Consider the following 15764-nt stretch of genomic DNA (forward strand, 5'->3'; position numbering starts at 1 on the left):
CTGCCCGTCAGGTGGGATATAATGAAGGCGATCCGTGCCCGCTCGGACCGGAAAGCAGCTGCCTGCAGCTCGAAGTGGAGCTCGCATTGAGTCAAGAAGGTGTGTACCTCGCCGGAGTCGCCGGAGAACCTCTCGGGTTTGGACAGCGCTGCGCCAAATGCAGGTAAGATGGCGTCTGACGAGGGCGAGGGGTCTGCGGGAACCTCAGGGTTAGCGGGGGGTGCGGTGGTGGAAGAGCCTTGTTGTAGACTTGCGACCAACGCGCCGAGCTGGGTCTCCAGAGCCTGCATGCGTGCGTCTTGTTGGTCCGCTAGGCTTTTGATGCACGAACCCAATGCATTCATTTGTTCCTCTTGTCTGCCCAGGCGTTGGGCCTGGTGACGAAGCGCCAGCTTAATGGGCTCGGGCTCCGCGGGGTCCATGGTTTGGCTGGTTTATTCTGTTAAGTCCGTGGTGTGGTTTGGACCCCAGATGCAGAGGCTGAGAGCTGGTGTGGTTGTAAAGGAACTTTTAATAACAAAAAAATGCAAAAAGGCAGTTCCACAAACAGAAAGCGATGGTGTCTTGGCAAAAGAGGGAACAGAAAAACAAATAAAGGCAACACCATGAAGAGCAGTACAAACTTGGGGAGTAAAGCTGGATGGCAGGGAGCGACAGGGTCCAGAAAGGCGTAGCACGAGGATTGTGTAGTAGGAGTTCTGGGACGAGTAGCCAGCTGTAGCGAGACAATAAACCAGCGGCTGCCAGCTGCGGGCAGTCAGCTTAAATAGGTATAGACTAATGAGCTACAGGTGTGCCCAGCGTCCCCGCCTCCAGCCTGCTCAAGGTGTGACTGCAAAAAAATAGAAAACAGGCCAGGAGAAGGCAGGTACCAAGGCGACACAGCACATCAACCACCAGTGCTCACTGGCAACTGTGACACTACCACTCCTCTCCTTTTTGCTTCTGTGGGCTTTTGGGTTTCTTTCCCTACTCTCTTCTTTTGACATTTGTTAAAAGCCCACCGTGGGTACCCACAGGTTGAGAGCGCTCTCTGGACATGTTGTGTCTCCTTTTTCCTTCCCTCAGCACTAGTTGGTATTAGTTCCGCTCTATGTTGGAGGGTCCTAATAACCCCTAGTTTATGTTGTAGTGGATGGTTTGATTCAAAAAGCAGGTATTGGTCAGTGTGTGTGGCCTTTCTAAAGACCTCTGTAAGTAGCTGTCTGTCCTCTCCTATAATTACCTTGCAGTCTAAGAAGGCTAGTTGGTTTTAGCGTCCTCGCGAGTAAATTTGATATTGGTGTCCACCGCATTGATATGATCTGTGATAGACTGAATTTCCTGTTTTGTGATTATGACAAAGGTGTCATCCACGTATCTAAACCAGTGCCTTGGTTTTGTCCCTGAGAAGGATGTGAGAGCCTGTTTCTCCATCTCTTCCATGTACAGATTCGCCACTATGGGTGAGACTGGTGAGCCCATAGCACAACCATGAATTTGTCTGTAAAATTTCCCTCTAAACTGAAAATATGTAGTGTTAAGGCAAATTTCCAATAATTGGCAGATGTGGTCAGCACTAAGTTTTGTTCTCCGATGCAGAGTTGAGTCCTCGAGCAGTCTCTTCCTCACCACCGAGACTGCTGCTGAGGTGGGGACAGATGTGAAAAGTGAAGTCACATCGTAAGACACCAAAGTTTCCTCTGGCTCCAATCTGAGGTCTTTGATACTCGCCAGGCTTAGTGTAAGGAACCAATAGGAGGAGGGTGTTGGCACACCAATTCCGCCAACTCTTACTGTATTTAAGGCCTAGGCTACCAGCACTTATTAGTTCGCTGACGAAGCTCTTCGGATGAGGAGCGAAACGTCCGAGACCTTCTTCACAGAAGTACAGATGACGTCTCAAGAAGCCTTTCCCTCAATATAAAATAAGGTAAATAAGGTATAATGGTGGATGGGGAACGGCCGTATAGTCTAGCAACATCTTAACTTCATACCACCGTCATGCTTCTGCATCATTTCCTGCTTTGTTTCCATTGACAACTTTTCTCTTTTTTTCTTGTCACTTACACTTGGTTTAGGGCCCATGACTCCGGTAATTTTAACACAAAGAAAAGTAATGAAATTAAAAAGAGATTTCAATGCGTGCAAACTAGTTTAAGGGCGACTACGATGAGGAAGGGAGCTCACATACAAACTGGACGCACTGGATAAGTCAGCCAATGAGATAAGAGCGTAGGCGGTACCCCGATAATCAGCTAATGAGAGCGTGAAGCCAGAAGGCGTCACCAAGTGTATTTTGTTAGTCTGTCTGTCGCTTGCACGGACTTGACGCTACGTTATATGGAATTCCTTACGTAATACGATGCAAAAACTTCATACATATTTACATTACATTATATACATTTTTTACCTTATGCCAGGTACTACTGTATACAGTATATAGTATAGTGACCAGAACATCTTTTTGTAGACTCTAAGACATGATCTGACCCAGCTGAATGATGATGCAGCAAAGGCCAAGGATGTTGAGATAATACATATTACTACTGTACAATACAGTATATAGTATAGTGACCAGAACATCTTTTTGTAGAATCTAAGACGTGACCTGACCCAGCTGAATGACAATTCAGCAAAGGCCAAGGATGTTGAGGTAATACATATTACTACTGTACTATACAGTATATAGTATAGTGACCAGAACATCTTTTTGTAGAATCTAAGACGTGATCTGACCCAGCTGAATGATGATGCAGCAAAGGCCAAGGATGTTGAGGTAAACACACCACACACACACTTAAACATTGCAAACTAGCTGAATTAGTAAATTGAGACAATGTGTCTGCAACATTAAAACCATGTTTTATTTAAAGCAAAGCACAACATAATCATGAAAATACATTTCATTTAGCACACGTATTGAAGTTTTTCAGTCTTCCAAGTCTTTCCAGGGCATCTTCCAGGCAACTCCTGACTGTTGTTGCCACATGTGTCGTGAATGCAAAGTTAACTTTAGTTTACATCATCAGTATGTCTAATGTGCAATATTTCATGTACCGTCGTCCCTCGTTTATTGTGATTAATTGGTTCCAGACTCCACTGTGATAAGTGAATTTCCACCAAGCAAGGCTCCATAACTATAAAAAACCTGTTTCCCCCCCATAGTCACCCGTGTCTCATGTGTATTACCAATATTGTAGCTATAATCAGACAATATAAGACATATTAGAAATAAATCAGATAACACGTGTTAGCAGTTCCTTGTAGTTTCTTCCTGTGATGGCTGTTGTCTCATCAATTGTAATGGTAGCTTTAAATGGCCGATTCACTTCTTCATTCATTCATTCACAAGGCCGTTTAGCCATCGTCATGCTTGAAAATGCTTCATTTAGGCCAAGAATAAGTTCAATTTGCTTAAATATGCACCACAAAACAGCAATCCTTTATTCATTTGTGAAAAACGGCGATTGAGTGAGGGGGGCTGTTCAAGCAGCGATGTAGCGACGGACGATTGATCCTTCTAACTGCCTCACACGTATGTGAACCTTGACACTATTGTAAATACACTCAACACAAATATTAACACAACACTTTAGTTTTTGCTCCCATTTTTTCATGAGATGAACTCAAAGATGTCAAAACTTTTTCTATGGACACCAAAGCCCTCTTTGTCAAATATTGTTCACCGATCTGTCTAAGTCTGTTAGTGAGCATTTGGGAGGTGATGCTTGTGGATGAGTGACACAACAATGGGCCTCAGGCTCCCGTCCCAGTATGTACATTCAAAATGCTAAAATGCACCAATGGACAGTGGCGTTATGGTGTGGGCAGTGGGGTTATGGTATGGGCGGTGGGGTTATGGTATGGGCAGTGGGGTTATGGTATGGGCGGTGGGGTTATGGTATGGGCGGTGGGGTTATGGTGTGGGCGGTGGGGTTATGGTGTGGGCGGTGGCGTTATGGTGTGGGCGGTGGCGTTATGGTGTGGGCGGTGGCGTTATGGTATGGGCGGTGGGGTTATGGTATGGGCAGGTGTGTACGTTAACACGGGTGCCTTTTGAAGATAGCGGGCATGTCTGAGATGTTCTAGATCCGCGTGACCACCACCTAACTGCACATTTGAGTGGCCTTTCATTGTGGCCAACCTAAATCAACCATCATGCTGTCTAATCAGCATCGTGATATGCCGCAAAGACAGATTTGTAAACAATATTCTAGATAGGTCATAGATAGGCCATAGCTGCCTCATCTGGCTCCTCTCCCACCAGCGGGTTCTGGGATTACCGCCACGACTGGAACCAACCACCTTGCGGTCCCAGTGAAGGACGTGTCACTTAATATCGTTGCAGGGAGTGTGTGGGAACTACAAAAAAGAACAAATATCTTTGCGGTGAAATTCATTTAATCTACTGCATCAATATTTATCAAAAGTCTTATAAATGTTAAAAATATTTTGGAATGTTGCAATTACACTTAGAATGAGACAAAACAATGTTGTCTTGCATGAAATAGTGAATGTCATACTATATGCAGACTGTTGCATGTAACACTAGCAGTAAATATGATATATGATGATATATATGACAATAGGAAGCAAGACATTTGGGTCAGTTAAGGTCCATACATGAACAAGAAGTACTACGGTATCATCACCCACAACATGTTATTCTTACAGAGTCTGGCAGCTGATTTGAACAACCTGGATGAAAAATCTGCAAAAACCGAGGACATTCAGGTGAAACACACATGGATATTTTATTTACAGTAACTACAATTTTACTCATTCCCCACAATATGTACTTGACAGACTATGAAAGTACATGTGGACGGCCTGGACGGAAAACTTGTAAGCATCGTGGACTCGATAAAGAAGGCAGAAATACACCCTCAAACGTACACGTACATCCTCCTGGACGGTCTGGCAACACGCGTGGACGGTCTGACACCACGTGTGGACGGTCTGGCAACACGTGTGGACGGTCTGACACCACGTGTGGACGGTCTGACACCACGTGTGGACGGTCTGACAACACGTGTGGACGGTCTGACACCACGTGTGGACGGTCTGGCAACAAGCGTGAACAAGCTGGACAACAGAGTAGACAGAACCAACAATAAAGTAGAGGTAAAACTTGATTTACATTCATGGGCAAGAAGTACAGTATTACCACAACACGTCTTTTGTAGACTCTGGAAAAAAGTGTGAACAGACTCGACACAGCAAAAGCTGTCAATGACAACATAGTGCAGGTAAGGACACAGGGACATAGTCATTTTCATACATGGACATGGACAAAGTACCCACATCATGTCTCTTGTAGAAACTATCAGGAGATGTGAAGAAGCTCGGTGAAGAAACTGCAAAAACCAAGGATTTTGAGGTAAAAATCACACACATGATACTTTTTAAGGACACAAAGTACCACAACATGTCTCTTGTAGAAACTATCAGGAGATGTGAAGAAGCTCGGTGAAGAAACTGTAAAAACCAAGGATTTTGAGGTAAAAATCACACACATGATACTTTTTTAAGGACACAAAGTACCACAACATGTCTCTTGTAGAAACTATCAGGAGATGTGAAGAAGCTCGGTGAAGAAACTGCAAAAACCAAGGATTTTGAGGTAAAAATCACACACATGATACTTTTTTAAGGACACAAAGTACCACAACATGTCTCTTGTAGAAACTATCAGGAGATGTGAAGAGCCTATCAGGAGATGTGAAGAAGCTCGGTGAAGAAACTGCAAAAACCAAGGATTTTGAGGTAAAAATCACACACATGATACTTTTTTAAGGACACAAAGTACCACATCATGTCTCTTGTAGAAACTATCAGGAGATGTGAAGAGCCTATCAGGAGATGTGAAGAAGCTCGGTGAAGAAACTGCAAAAACCAAGGATTTTGAGGTAAAAATCACACACATGATACTTTTTTAAGGACACAAAGTACCACAACATGTCTCTGTAGAAACAATCAGGAGATGTGAAGAAGCTCGGTGAAGAAACTGCAAAAACCAAGGATTTTGAGGTAAAAATCACACACATGATACTTTTTAAGGACACAAAGTACCACAACATGTAACAGGATTTGCAGAAGATGATAAAAGTTTAATTTTTGGATTGGAATAAATCACGTAGTACAATTGACAGTTCCACATGTCCCAAAGGAGTAGGAAGAAGCAAAGCTTATTTAATCCTACCCCCCTCCCCCATCCATTTCACATGTCTTGCAGTACATTTATTCACTTCCTGTATTTCACATGTGATTTCTTCATGTAAGGATGTTTTGCCACATTGGTGCATTGTTTGAGTTCTTTACTCAGTCCGATCCATAATTTGGTTCCACATACTGAAATGCTGGGGGTGTTTAGTTTTCCTCTCTTGTAGAAAAGTATTGCATGACATTTTTGTGTAATAGGTTGTTGTTATCTTGATGCATTATTTTAGCTGTTTGAAAATGTACAGAAGATTTGTATATTCTCTATACGCGGCATTCTGGATGATCCTAACTGATCTTTTTTGCAGTACTTGTAGTGAGTGAAGATTGCTTTAATAGTTTTTTCTCCATGTCTCCACACAATAGATCACATGTGTCAAACTCGTGGCATGGACGCCCGAGACACTGCAGGTTTCTCTCCGACCAGTTTCTCCAGCAGGTGATTAAATTGATGAGCTCCTTCCCTTAAATCAAAGGAGGTGTTGATCATTAAAATCACCTGCTTTAGTGAACGGCTGGAAAGAAAAGCTGCAGTGTCTCGGCCCTCCATAGAGAGCAGTAAAGAGTGTGAAATGAAAAACTTATTTTGCTTTATTCAGTATTGAAGTGTGAGATTTCCAGCTCATCTTTTCATCTGTTATGAACCCCGGGAATTTATTTTCAGTCACCTTTGTAAAGCTAGGAGAATATACATCTGGGAGTTTCTACACCGTGTGGAGTACCCCAGGGGTCCAAACTGGAACCAAAACTGTTCAATTTGTACATCAATGACATTTGTAAAGTAACAAAGGATTTAAAGTTGGTCTTTTTGCAGATGATACCACTGCCTTTTGTTGTGGGAAAGCACACAAGAACTCATTAAAAAGGTCAAGGATGAAAAGGTCATATTAAAGTCATGGTTTGACAGGAACAGATGATACCTGAACTTAAGTAAAACTAAAATAATGCTATTTGGAAATAGCAGAAGGGACGTACGACCAAATACAAATAGACAGAGTGGACATTGAAAAAGTGAAAGAAAACACATTTCTGGGATCATAATAGACTAAAAATCTCATCTCAAAAATTTACAACAAAAGGTGGTGAGAAATACTTCAATATTGAATAAAGATAATTTTGTTCTTGATAAAAACCACTGTTCTTTGGTATGAGCATGTCTAATGTATTGTGTGGAGATATGGACAATCATTAGGAAATAAAAGCAACCTTCACTCAATGTCCTGCAAAAAGATGTCTGATACAAAGCCTTTCTTTTTAAAAGCACACATTCACATGTGCTGTTCTAGTTATAGCGAACAAATATCAAATTTACATGATAGCGATCAAATATCTAAGACATGAATAAGATCAAATTAAAAGCACTAAATGAATGGCGACCCCCATCCACCAGTTCAAGTGTTTCCAGAGAGATGATGACAGGGCTGTTTGACCTGTGTGCTAAAAGGCAGTGTGTTAGCATGAATTACCTTGAGACAAATGTGCACATTAGCACTCAATAAGTCATCAAACGTACCTTCATGCATTCCCACGTAGTATCAGCATTTGACACCAAATATGAGGTGAAAGAAAAATGGTACAAATACAGTAGTAGTCTATCTGTGCGGCATGAGATAGTTAGCACACCCACAATGGACATGCGTCAAGTGAAGCGGATGTAACAGAGAGAATCTGGCCACTTTTCAAAATAAAACATAAAAAAATGAAATAATGGAAATTACTTTTTCTTTCTGTGCCGGGGGGTTGGGGACCACTGGAGTATGGAAGTCCAACAAAGTAGCGAGATGAGCACATTCACAAACAATACAAGCAGGTGGTGTTAACTAAATACAAGCAGAAGAGTCTTGATCATCACAATGATTGTTCTGTCATGGTGATTATTATATCAAAAATACACTCCTCATCCAAATCCTAAAAGCAGTTGAAAAATGTCTAGAATGATCATGTTGCACATTTGGATCTTAATGAGGTTTTAAGTAGAGCTACAATAAGGGGGGGTGAATGAGAGCTCCACCGTTCTTGTTCATCACTTCCAAAATGGCTTTGGGCATGCTTGATGCCAGTGTTTCCAGGAGGCTAGTGGGAACATTGCTCCAAGTGGTGAAGATGGCTTCACCAAGGCCATCAACTGTCTGGAACTGATGGCCATTTTTAAAAGCTTCCCTTGCCATCCATCCCCAAATGTTCTCTATGGGATTTAACATGCAGGATGGTCCAAAAGAGTGATGTTATTCTCCCTGAAGAAGTCCTTGGTCAAGCCAGCATTGTGACCTGCAGCGTTGTCCTGTTGAAGAACCCAGCTGGTACCGCACACACGAGGGCCCTCGGTCATGAGGGATGCCCACCCCAACATCTGCATCCGTTTGATGACCCTGCACCACCTGAAGCTCCGGTGTTCCACTGAATGAAAAAGCACCCCAGATCATGATGGACCCCCCCCTCCACTGTGCAGGGTAGAAAACATCTCAGGTGGGATCTCCTTGTCATGCCAGTAACGTTGGAAGCCATCTGGACCGTCAAGGTTACATTTTTTCTCATCTGAATAAAACTTTGTTCCACCTTTCAATGTCCCATGTTTGATGCTCCCTGGCAAAGTCTAAACAGGCACTTTTGTGGTCTTGAAGGAGACGAGGTCTTTGAATTCCTTTTTTGTTTTTTAAAGCCTTTTCCCTCTGATGCCATCTGATGGTTACTGTGCTGCAGTGGGCACCAGTAAGGACCTTCATGTGGGTGAAAGACCGCCTGTGTCTTGATGGACAGCCAAAGGGATCCTCCGGCTCAGCGCAGGTGTGATTTTTGACTTTTTTGTTCCATAATGCTCAGGATCTTTCCAAAAATGTAGAATGACTGATTTCCTGCTCCCAACCTCAGCAGCCATGGCACGCTGCGAGAGGCCTTGCTTATGCAGCTCCACAATCCCACCACGTTGAAAAAGAGAAAATGTTGTGGAATAATAAGAGGCACAACACAACTTGTATGCAGTTGAGGGAAAAGGAACACCCCGTTTATTCCGTTCACCCTTAAATAGACCCAGTGAACAATAACAATGACGTGGATTACCAAAACCTCGTCCTTCCTTGGACCTGTTGGCAGGACATTTTGAAATCACATAACATCTGGAACATATCTTGTATAACTTCGGTCACGATGACCTCCCCCTCAGTCACGTAGGCCTGAGTTCAACTGACTTTCACAGAACAAAAGGTATTCTGGAGTTCACAGGACAAGAATCATTTTACAATAAATCCCCCCCTTTTGGGGGTCCCAAACCCCCAAAACAAATAATAATGTCTCTTAGACCCGTCATTTCACCGTCTTCATTTTCCGAAAGAAGTTCAAAGATTAAGTTCGTGGGGATTTTGATGCATGCTTGTCCTGAAGAATGGGCACGGGGAAGTGGGGAACGTGTTATGGGCAGTGATTCGGTGTGTGGCAAGGTCGGGAGCAATGTTTCTGCTCACATCACCGCCCAGAGGATTATTGTGCCTCTGTAAGAATGGTGTAGGCCATCTTCAGTCCCTTCTTCGATCACCCGCCGATGATCAGCACGATGTCATCTGGAGGGACCCTTTGTGATGAGGGGCTTCTTTTGCCGAAACGAGTTGGTGACTTGGCACGTCACATGTTGGAGGAGGGCGCTCATCTCACCCCTTCCTCATAGCCTGCCTCCTGGATGGATGTCCTCCCGCACGATCTGGCTCCCTCAATTATAGCCCTCAGGAATGACTCGTCTCGGCTGGCGTGGTCCTCATGGATGGCTCGTCTCAGCTGGAAGGTCCCCTTGGTTGGTATAGCTTGGTGCAGTGGTTTAAATGGTACCACGTCGTGCTCCCTTCCACTTGGACAGCCGTCGGTGTTGCTCGCACCACCTTATAGGGTCCCTCTCGTCTTGGCTCGTGCCACTTTCGCCTGTACACCTTGATGTACACCTGATCGCCTGGCACCACCAGGCCGTCTGACACCTCCGTGGACTCAGGTGCCCTGCTTTTCTCCTGCACATAGATAGCTCTATGTATGGCAGTTAACTGTTTTATATAATCTTTCAGTTCATTTTGCAACTGTTCAAGTGGAGGCCCTTTATAAGGCCCTCTCAAATGTGGTGCTGGCATGGGTCGACCCGTAAGCATTTCATGCGGTGTTAGATGTGTCATTCTGTTAGTCTGCATGCGATAACTCATGAGTGCAAGTGGTAGTGCATCCACCCAATTTAACTTTGTGCTAGCACAAATTTTATTGAGTTTGGCTTTAAGTGTCCCATTTACTCTCTCTACCATTCCCTGGGACTGAGGATGATAGACACACCCCAACCTTTGTCTTATTCGCAACTGTTGTAGGATTCCTTTTGCTACTTTTTGCACGAACGCCGGACCGTTGTCCGAACTTATTTCTGATGGTATTCCAAACCGCGGAATTACTTCTCTTAACAGGAATTTAACAACAGTTTCTGAACTCTGATCTTTAGACGGCATCGCTTCAACCCAACGACTAAATCGGTCAATAACTACTAACATGTACCTCTTTCCATGCACCGATTTAATCATGTCTACATAGTCTAGCACAAGATGTTTGAATGGTCCTTCTGGAACTGGTATGTGTCCAATGGGTGTAGTTATGCCTTTTCTGACATTGTTCTGTGCACAAACTTCACATTGTCCCAAGACTTCATCTATCATTGACTGCAAATATGGTGACCAATATCCTTGCTGTTTTATCTTCCTTACAACTTCCCCCTTTGCACAGTGATCTGGACTGTGCACATCTGATATTAGCACTGTAAGTAATGAGACTGGCGCAACAAGCAGTCCTTCATGTGATCTCCACAGACCTTTTTCATCTTTTGAAGCTCCTCTCTGCTGCCACAAACTGTGCTCACTTAGCCCTGCATTTTGTTGCATCAACACAATGTCATCTGGCGTAGCGACTGGTTCTATTGACACCAATGGAGCCAAAACAGTCACTTGGCTTTTAGAAGTCAATTTTGCTGCTTCATCTGCTGCATTGTGTCCATGCACAACATCTTCATTTCCTTTCCTGTGTGCCTGACACTTGATAACAGCAAGCCTTGTCGGTTGCATCATCGCCGAAATAAGATAAACTATCTGTTTTTGGTGGTGTATTGGTGAACCATAACTTTTTTTATAACCACGTTGCTTCCACACTGCCCCAAACAAATGACACACTCCATGTGCATACGCCGAATCCGTATACACATTTGCTGTCTTTCCTTTGGCCATTCTGCATGCTTCAGTCAAAGCCTTCAACCCAGCTAATTGTGCAGAGCATGGTTGTACACAACTCTCAGCCTTTATTGTCACAAAATCACTTCCTTCCTGTTTGATAACCGCAAACCCTGCATGGCTGCCAAGGTGATCTCTGTAACACGATCCATCCACAAAGTATGTCACTTCTGCATTTAACAAAGGTATAGACTCCAAATCTGGTCTTAACTTCGTGTACTTCATTGCCTCTGGCACACACTCATGAGGCTCACCTTCAAAACTGAATGGCATTGTGTCTGCAGGATTTACCGTTGCACACCTTTTAATGGTGACATCTGGATACGTCAGCAGTGGCAAGTACTGCAAACATCGAGCCTGCGTTATCACAAACTTACTTTGGTGGATCAGCTCAGAAATTTTATGATGCGTGTATATTGTCACTGGATGTCCCATTGTGATTGTTGATGCCTTCTCATACGCATAATGAACGGCAGCCAACCCTTGATAACATGGTGGCCAACCCTGGACCACATTGTCCAGCTTCGTGCTGTAGTATGCAAGAGGTTGTTTCCTTCGACCACTACAGGTTTTTTGCATCAACACTGCAGATGCGTACATGTTATGTCTATTTGACACGTACAAAAAGAACGGTTTGCCATAGTCTGGTGTTGCCAACGCCGGAGCTGTTTGCATTTCCTGTTTGATTGTTTCAAACGCAATTCTGGACTCATTGGTCCATTTCAGCGGTGACCTCAATGTCTGAGTCTCACCCTCCTTCATTATTTCTCACAATGGTGCGGTTTTGACAGCATAGTCCACTATCCAGTTTGAGCTGAAACCAGTCATGCCTAGAAAAGTCATCATCTGTCCCACTGTAAGAGGGAGTGGCACTTTGCTCACTCCCTCCAACTGAGAGGGTGCCACTGAGATTGTTCCGTGTGATATAACTCTTCCCAGATACTTGACCTGGGGCTGGCAATATTGTAACTTTGCCCGGGAGGTCTTATGCCCCCCCTCAGCCAACTTCTGAAGTAACTTAATTGAGTCTCTGTGGCAGTCCTCGAGTGTCGGTGCGCATATTAACAGATCGTCAACGTACTGTAACAGGGTGCTATTGAGTTGCAACCCTTCAAGGTCCTCACCTGATTAAACACATGTGGACTATGTTTGAACCCCTGTGGCATTCGAGTATAGCAATATTGTTTTCCTCGATATGTGAACGCAAACAAATGTTGAGAGTCTTCGTGCAACGGAACACTAAAATATGCTGAGCACAAGTCTATTACTGTGAAAAACTTAGCTTCAGGTGGAACATTTGTCAAGAGAGTATGCGGATTTGGTACTTCCACTGGACGATCCTGGACGATCTCATTCACTGCTCGCAAATCATGTACCAGCCGGTACTTGGATTTGTCTGCTTTCTTCACAGGTAGTATTGGCGTATTACAAAAACTGTGTGTCTCAATTAATACTCCCGCTTTCAGAAGCCCTTCAATAGTTTGGCTTATACCTTTCTCTGCCTCTAATTTCAGAGGGTACTGTGCGCGTCTTGGAAGTTTCATGTTTGGTTTAAGCTCCACTCTAACAGGGTTTGCTGACTTCACTAACCCTACATCTGTTTCATGTTTTGACCATAGATTTTCTGGGACGTGTTCGAGCATTTCTTGTTTTAAGTCACTCTCACCTTCACGGATTTGCGGCATCTGTGGTACGTCAAATGAAGTAATGATCACTTCTTTTGGTTTTGAAACCATATGGGTACCACACAAAATTTTTATCTTTGTCTCATCTGGCGACACAAAAATTAGTGGATTTTCAGTCGCTTTCCAAGTTATTTTGGACGCATTTTTTATCATTGGCCCCAAATCCTTTGACGCAAAATTTTCGTTAACCAACAAGGTTATGTGTGGTGCCGAATTGGGCACGTTGTACCATTGTGCAAGGAAAGGATTTGACTCAACGTTAAACGCTGCACCGTCTTGCCCAATTATGATATACTCTGTTGTCAATGACACCGTCAGGCCTTCAGTTTGTGTTTCCCACTTTTCTTCAAAGATTTTGCTACATGATGGATCAAAATAGACTGTGCAATGGTATTCAGACCGTGGTTTTGACGCTTTTGGAATTTGAGCACAGATGTACTTTTCCCACTTTTGGAAAGCCTGGAGCACTGGTTCTGATATATCTCCTAACCAGTATACTTTCGCTCGCGCTGTCTGAACATTCATTTGGAAATTTTCACTCTATCTACTTTCACTCCCTCAGGCGTACAAGAAATGTTTACATTCAGCTTGCATAGAGCATCTCTTCCTAGTAAATTTACTGGTGTCTGCTCAGATACCAGAACTGGCAATGTCGTTGTTTCGCCCTCCATTGTTAGCTGAACTGGAGCCGTCATAGGTATTGTTTGAAGCTTTCCCGAGAATCCTACTGTTTTGACAAATTTGTCAGACATGGGGAGGTGTGAGGCGTAACTTGGACCTACACAAGTGTAGGTTGCTCCAGTATCGACCAACATTGGTATTTGTTTTCCTCCGATTTGAACTTGAACTACTGGTTCTTTTTTAGTTATAGATGTTACTATTGGCAGCTGACCTTCCCCTGCAGGATTCTCTGGGCACCCCTAATAACCATAATTTGAACCTCCCCACGGGTTGACTGGACCCGAATATGGCTGTTCTGAATTTGGACCTTGGCTCAATGGTTGTTGAGGTTGTTGATCTCCATAGCCTCCTTTGACCAAATTAGGCGCCGGCCATGGATTGGTAGGACAGTTCTGTCGATTATGTCCTTGCTGTCCACATCCCCAACAGACTTTGGGAAGTACTTGCGGAGGGGTAGCTTGTTGTTGCGACCTCCTTCTTGATCCATCTTTTCGGCCCATCTGATATTGCCTTCCCCTTTGCGACACTTGATTTGTTCTTGGTTGAGCATATACATTGATGACAGGTGGCGCTTGAACTGGTGGTACTGTTGTTGGCACTGGAGCTGGAGGTGGAGCTGGAGATGGCATTACGGGTGCCTCCACACTTGGCTTTGCATCCCCGACTAAGGCTTGAGCTTTCTTTTTGTTCTTGCTTGACAGTTCCCCAAGTTGCAACTGGGCAACCTTTCTTTGAACTTCTTGGTCTTGCTCTTTCAGCCGTTGTTCATCTCATCTGTATTTTTCAATAGCATGTATCACATGCTCACAGAACTCCCTGTGTGACTTTGACGTCAGTCCCACAACATCCTCCAGTCTACTTTTTACTGGAGTTGGCATGGCTTCAACCACTGCTGTTCTGAATAGTGTGGTCATCAGTGGGCTATTTCCAACTTCTTCCTCAGTCTCTTGCTTCCACCGTTTGAGCTGGCGGCTGATATACTCGGCAGGGTTCTCTGTTTCCGTAAGTGGCTGTCCCTTCACGGCCTTGGGATCAATCTTGATCGGATACTCCCTTCGCAGTGTCCCCCACAAGTCTCTGCGATAAGGATTGAACTCAATACCATCCGCTTCAGGATTTTGCATCCATCGATGGCCACTTAGATATAGCACATTTTCCATTGTTGGTATCCCCAACACTCGTGCCCACACAGCCTTGATATCTCCAAGCGCCAGTATTTTACCCACTGTTTCTTCTTCAAACGCCCTTATCCATTTGCTAGCCCCCTCATGGATACCAGGCAGCCTGGCGATCAACCCCTCAAGATCAAGTGTTTGCCAAGGAATATACTGTCCCTGTGTTCCTTTTATTAATATTGGCAATTGATGAACCGGATCGGTATACCTCTCTGGAGGGTGTATGCCAGGCCTGTATCTGAGATCATACTTTCTGTTTTCCTTGCCATTTGCAGCAAAGGTAAGACTTCCCCCTAAGACTTCTCTTTCTTCTGCCTCTTGGACTCCCTTTGGATAGCTTACTCTTCTTTTTACTGGTATAGCACTACTTACTCTTTCTACTGCTCATTTTTTCCTCTCTTCCTGTTTTTCTTCTGTAGCCTTATTTTGTACATATTTTTCATTAACATCATCTATCTCATCCTCAAGTTCTTGAATTATAGTCCTTTTCTTTTGTCTTTCTAAGTCCGAGTGCTCCAGGTTCAGCCAATATGAGTGTCCATCCTTTCTTGTCATCTCTTTAAGCGCTTGATCTTTTTCAGCATAACAATCCAGTACTTGTGACTTTTTTGGTTTTGCACCCTTCCTGTCTGTGCTGCAGTATTGTGGTGGATTTTTCAGCCTTCCAACTGGTGAAATAGGATCTTGTTTGTTGTCATCAAAATCAACATCTCCTGCAACTTCGACAGTTCCCGTAATAAAAGGATAAAGGCCAGACGGAGCCACTGCAGCGAATTGACTATTATCCT

Source organism: Dunckerocampus dactyliophorus, chromosome 8 (genome assembly GCF_027744805.1).
Source record: "Dunckerocampus dactyliophorus isolate RoL2022-P2 chromosome 8, RoL_Ddac_1.1, whole genome shotgun sequence".
NCBI lineage: Eukaryota > Metazoa > Chordata > Actinopteri > Syngnathiformes > Syngnathidae > Dunckerocampus > Dunckerocampus dactyliophorus.